The sequence below is a fragment of the Typopeltis vanoorti genome, chromosome 15 (assembly GCF_054136105.1).
Source record: "Typopeltis vanoorti isolate ZY-2024b chromosome 15, IOZ_Tvanoo_1.0, whole genome shotgun sequence".
NCBI classification, from domain to species: domain Eukaryota; kingdom Metazoa; phylum Arthropoda; class Arachnida; order Uropygi; family Thelyphonidae; genus Typopeltis; species Typopeltis vanoorti.
In genome coordinates this window covers 64,397,662-64,403,661 of record NC_143563.1, presented here as the reverse complement: position 1 = coordinate 64,403,661, position 6,000 = coordinate 64,397,662, and the positions used below count along the sequence as shown (strand labels likewise).

At 32.4% G+C, this 6,000-nt stretch overlaps 1 protein-coding gene across 2 annotated transcripts in view; it reads left to right on the top strand.

The window, feature by feature from the left end:
• Positions 1-202: 202 nt before the first annotated feature.
• LOC150098823 (myeloid differentiation primary response protein MyD88-like) overlaps positions 203-6,000 on the top strand; it is a 101,014-nt gene continuing 95,216 nt past the window's right edge. Inside the window, exon 1 of one of the 2 annotated variants that reach the window (XM_090405696.1) lies at positions 203-329. The gene's annotated coding sequence lies outside the window, so the exon portion shown is untranslated. The remainder of the gene's footprint in view (positions 330-6,000) is intronic. The other variant, XM_090405698.1, reaches the window with a different exon arrangement.

Here is a 6,000-nt window from a genome sequence, read left to right as displayed (position 1 = left end):
AGTAAAAGATGTCGCTTTGTTTAAATACTATATACAATCATGAAAATAAGAAATCGCCACAAGAGGGAGCAAAGTAAGTTAAACACTTAAACGCTGTCGCTAATTATTATTAAAACGAGTTCATAATATGTAAGAAATAAAGAAACACTTAGATACAGTTAAAAATGTTAATAATAATAGAATGAGAAACTGTCATAAACGTAGAAAGGTCTGAAAGAAATATTAAACAGCTTAATGAAGTAACCGAAATGATAAATAAGGAGATACGCAACTCATGGATTTTATTACAAGTGTCTATAGTCGTCGTTACCAAAAGATAATTCAGTTAGGTATTTCCTTTTGTTTACATTATTTGCAGTTGTGAAATTTAAATACGATGCCAATGTTCCACTTCTAATAAATTATAAAGTATAGCATTTGATTTTATAACTAAATAGGATAAGTAAGATTAACTGGAATTTATTGCCGCGTAAAAAATACAGTCATGTTTATAGTAAAGGAACTGAATTAACTACTTTAATCTAGTTCCTTTATTAAAGAAACCAGAACATCTCGAAACAAATACTGATATTTTTGAAGAGGATTAGCATCTTTCACGGATTGCAAAAGATACCTTAATATTTGAACTGGCTTGTAAATAAATTGAACATGTGATCCTTTTTAATATTTAGTTGATTGTCAAAAGAAGGCGTTGTACGTTTATAAATATATCGACTTATTATGACCACTAAATCCATATTAAATCTTCTCATCACCCTATCCAACAATTTAGCTTTACCAATACTCTAAAGTATAGAGTATTATGCATTTTATGCGACAAGACGAAACGAGAGAAGAACTTGATCTCTTATATAATCAATTAATATATAATTGTTACCCCAAGAAAGCCTTCCATAAATTGTTTTGCACAAAAGTTACAACCTGCAAATAGAAATATTAGATACAATCGTTATGTTTTCATTCTTACTTCTCTACTAAAAGAACTAAATGTTCTCCAAACTTATAATTCTCTCCGTAAAATACACAAGTGTTTATCCGAAATTTAAGGTAATTGTGGTAACGTTAAGACAGCCCAAACTAGTTGGGGTTATGAAATCCGTGAAGTTGAACATTGTAGCACCTTGACTTCTAGGATAAAAGAGAAACCTATGCAGCACAAATCATTCCTGACCTCATCCTCTTTCATCTGAACAGTCCGATCTCATGGAGGTAATGGTTTTCTCCGGGAAGTTCGGGTTTTTTATCTCGTAAGGAAGGTAAATCGGATCCGAAGAAGAACTTTTCTGGGCATAATGCACCAGTCTCATAGCCATAGTAGCTTCAGCCATACTCTCGAACAACAATAACAGGACTAATCCACGAATATAATGGCTTATTTAGAAGAAAATTTCCTGGAACATTTCTACGAACCAAAGTTAATAATCCCTAACTAAATCCGGTAGGGATTATTATTATGTTTTATGAGAACGAGAGAGAGAAATTCACTAATAAATTAAGAAGAAAATAAAATCCTGAATGAAATATTTCAGTGAATTTTTATCTCCCAATCTCTTGCCTTATATGAACATGTGGTTTTTAAATCAACCACTTACTCTCCAGAATAAAGATTTGATTGTGCATGAATTTACGTAGCAAATATTGTGATACATCAAAATGCTTTCTGAAGTCCGAAGACAGCTGCTTAAAATGCTAAAGTTCGATAATAAACATCCTCTCAACGAAACGTTATAATCCAGTTATTCCTTGAACGCATTTCATCAGCATATACTAAAACATAGCAGAGACGATAAGATGTGTTGGACTTTATCCACTGTTTGGATGCGCGACACTCACATTGATAATGATATTCTTAGCATTATCTATCTTCCTTAAAACTTAACAAGCTAACTGAATTCTTTGTTCACCAATATATAAACATCGCTCGGAATGTAATATTATAAATATATTTTGTTATTTTTATTAACTTTGCAAATTATATTATTTAAAGCATTAACTAAAATACACGATTCTGTTATTTATTATTCCATTGGATTTTTTATAACAAAAAAGAATTTTAAAAAAGTTTCTTCGGGCAAAAACTGGTTATATTCTACCGGATCCAATCAAATTAATGTTTCCTTTTTCTTTTTTTCACAGATAGGTGAGAAATTAATTCTATAACATGTACCATAAACCAGATTTGTTTCTTTTTTCTTTTTCTTTTTTTTTAAAAAAAAAACGTATATTTATCATTTCTCTCTGATATTTAATAGGCTAGCTAAGAATATTTTTTCAAGTTTCAATCTGCTTTAAAATGCTCCCTATTGCGCTGTGCACGTTTCAATTTAGTTGTGATTTCGTGAAAAATATATAGACCTATAATAGAACTTTTTTAAAAAGAATTTCTTAAAACAGATTGATATTTAAGCGTCATTCAGATCTTTTTTTCATGGAAGCTTATCTGTGAATAGCACTAGAAGAACATCGGCACTTTGTGCATTTTGATTGGAAAAGATCTGAGTTCGATTTCGTCTAGAAGAGAGGAATCTTAAATGGGCTTTTTCAATTGAAGGTGTTACAGGGTTTTTTCTCTTAGGAACTCAGGTTTTTCATCCCACACGCAGGCAAATCAGCCATGAGAACACACGCAATTCACAGACAAAAAATGCTGTTGATGGTTGTGGTAGACGGTAGATGGCGTTGTGTGTCAATAGTAGTAGTGTCGTTGTGATAATAGTAGTTGGCGAATTAAGTAGTGGAGATGGTGAGTTGTGTATGGTAGAGTAGCCTGCCCTCCCACAATGAGTCCTTGGACTTCTTGGAGGTGTCACGTAATAATATTATTAACGAGTAGAAGTTTTAAAATAAATGCAATTCTTTATTTCTATCGATAAGAGCAGATCTCAGCAAGGGCTGCTGTTTCTTCGTATTTATTGGGACATATTCAGCTATATAAACCGGGATACCATCTGAGTCCTCTAGTTTCTTAAAGTTTCTTAAATCACATATTCTTTATTATAGACCATATTTTTCAAATTCATTTCAAAGATGCGTATGCCAGTTTAGTCTTCAACTGGACCGGTATCTCATCTTTACTTGATGAAAATTGAAAGCACAAAACATTTACATCAACCTCTTTTAGCTGGTATTAAATAGTATAAGAGATATGGTTATGACATTTTGGCAATTGGCCAAAAATGAAATGAATCATTCTCTAAATATCTTAATTTAAAATTCATCACTAAATCTGAATTGGATTCTATTATATTTCATGAAGTTGTCCACTAGAATCAATTCAAATTAAGTTGGTCACAAATTTTTGTCATAAATCGATTAATGCAGAGAAGAATGTACATTTCCACCCACCGTCCATTTAAAGTTTTTTTTTTTTCAGATATTATATGCAGCATATTTTTCAAAATATATTTTTTGAGATTTTTGATATATTTCAAGATATATTTTTTTCAGATATTGTATAACATATTCTTTTTTTTTCTTTTTTTTTTTCCCGAATATTGGATGCAGTCCATTCCGTCTTTCCTTTCATGTTAGGCCTAATGGTTTGTAATCTGTAACGGCTTCGAATACAACATATTTCTTCATTATAAGAAGAAAAAAGCTAACGCCTTTTATCACCAAAGGGAGTAGGCGAGAAGCCGCTTTTAGCTTTAACTTTTAGAGAGAGAGGGATCGATGACCAGTCAATCTCCACTCTTAGTCCTTACTGGCACTTGGCCCAAAACTATCACTGATTCGGGAAGGAGAGTAGAGCTGATAACTATCGCCATCTCGTGGTTTGTAGCCCTAACACTATATATCATTGTTTGAAATAGTATAAATTCTATGGTCAAGTTTTTGTTTTGGAGTGAGGGTTAAAACCCAAGTTTTCATGAAGGACAAATCCTACTTACCTATGCGAAAGATCGATTAACTCTGGAACCCGCTGAAAAAAGGCCTAGAAGGTCCTCTAATTCGCCAGTGCACGATGTTCATCGCGAGGTGTATAATTGAATTTAGAAACGGTCTTTTTCTGCCTGCCTACTTCTATGGAAATAAATGGGGTTTCCACACGGTCACTGATATTTTTAAAAAATATAAAATAAATGGATAATATATGTATATCCATTCCTGAAATTTGTTACATCGTTTTTGTTATTAATTTACAATGCATATATTACTTACTGGTTCATTATAGTTAGGCATGCTTGCCAACTGAAATGCGTAAAGTTGAAATATTGTGTCGTTTGAGTGCTCATGTACAAGACATCTAGTTAGAGTAAATTTGGGAATTCTCCCCCCCCCCACACACACACACAAAAATGGTGTATTGTACTTCGGACTTCAGATTTTCAGAAATAGAAAAAGATATGGTCTTCAGATGTAAGTAAAACTAATTTTATTTGGAATTAAGTACAATTTTTGAGGGGTTTGCTTATCAATGCCATTTACGTCATTAATTAGTCTTCATATACATCTTCTAGTTGGATCTAATTCTAATGTATCCTGCTGAGATTATACTTGTCTCGATTCCTTATAAGTTTAGATCATGTTATATATATCAGAAATGAAATGCCTTTGAGTTTAAGTTATTTCTTATACTGATCGAAAGATATTTTCACGAAAGATATTTTCATGCACGCATGCATTATATTATGCATTCTATGTTTTCTTTATCATTCATTTTTTTTTTTTTTTTTGCTATTTTCATCAACCGTTGGGTTAAATTGTTAGAGACTTTTTTCAAATAAATTAAAATAAATTCTGATACATCGCATTTGCAGATCATTATGAATGCACTTCACGTAACCATGATACCCAGACTGGTTACAAAATGCGTTTTAATTAAAATGCTGCTTTATGTCCATATGGATGCAGAAATTACATCTTCTGTTGACCTTGAATGAAGGTTGTCTATTGCTAATGCTGTATGTTGACATATAAATGATAGGGTTAGTTTGAGTGGGTAGGAAGTATTCAATTTTCTTTGTGAAAATGCCACTCGATATTCCATAAAGATTTATCGCAATAAAATGTGGGAAGTATTTGCAGAAAACGTTTGCATCCATTGTTACACTACTCTGAAAGAGAACTGTCAGTGTTTGATCCACTGTTTGAGCACCTGTAGTGTCTGTTGATGGGAAGTTCACATTTTCAATTACTCATTCCTTGAAAGAAAAGTTTCTATGCGATTTTGGAATAGATCTTCAGCTTTATTCGTAAAGCAGTCTATAGCTCTTTCTCCAGCTCCCCCCTCTCTCTCTCTCTCTCTCTCTCTCTCTCTCTCTCGAAAAAAGGAAAAAAAAAACATTCAGAATAACCTTGAAAACGCAGAAAAGGTCAGGGACAATTCCGCTATTTATCTGCGGTCTCTCAGGACGGTTATTCTCCTCCTGTAAAATTCAATAACAACTTAGGCAATAGTTAATGTAATATTATTCTATTGTGATCATTGTGTTTAGCTTCTAGGCAGGCTAAACTGTTTATTAGTTGTTGTTTTTTATCACTCTGGCCTTTAAATTAGAAAGACACACGTCCTTTGGAGAAACGGGAGTTCAAAAGTGAAGCAAACAAGAAACTGGATTTTTTTCGGGGCGAAACTGAGACTGAGTCAATCAGCCAGTCTTAAATGGAATTCAAATCTTAATAATAATAATATGTTCGGGCTACTACAGACACTTCAGAGTGTCTGCAGTAATATACATACAAAATTGGTATTTAAAAATCATATATATATATTTTTTTTTAATTTAAAAAATATTCACTTATTTAGAGTTATAATTTGAATACCACATAACAATATTACTAAAGGCAGGACTGCACTCCTAAATGGAGAATTGTTGACAGTTCTGTGGACGTGTGAGGTAAAAAGAAAAACATAGATTGGTGCAAATATGTATTAAAAAGTTCTTATGGCTAAGTTCCTTAGATTAGGAAAAAAATCACAATAAACATACCAGTACAGAAAATTAAAAAAAAAAGTTCTCCGTTAACAGTGTTAGTTTGTTTTCTGCACGGATCAGA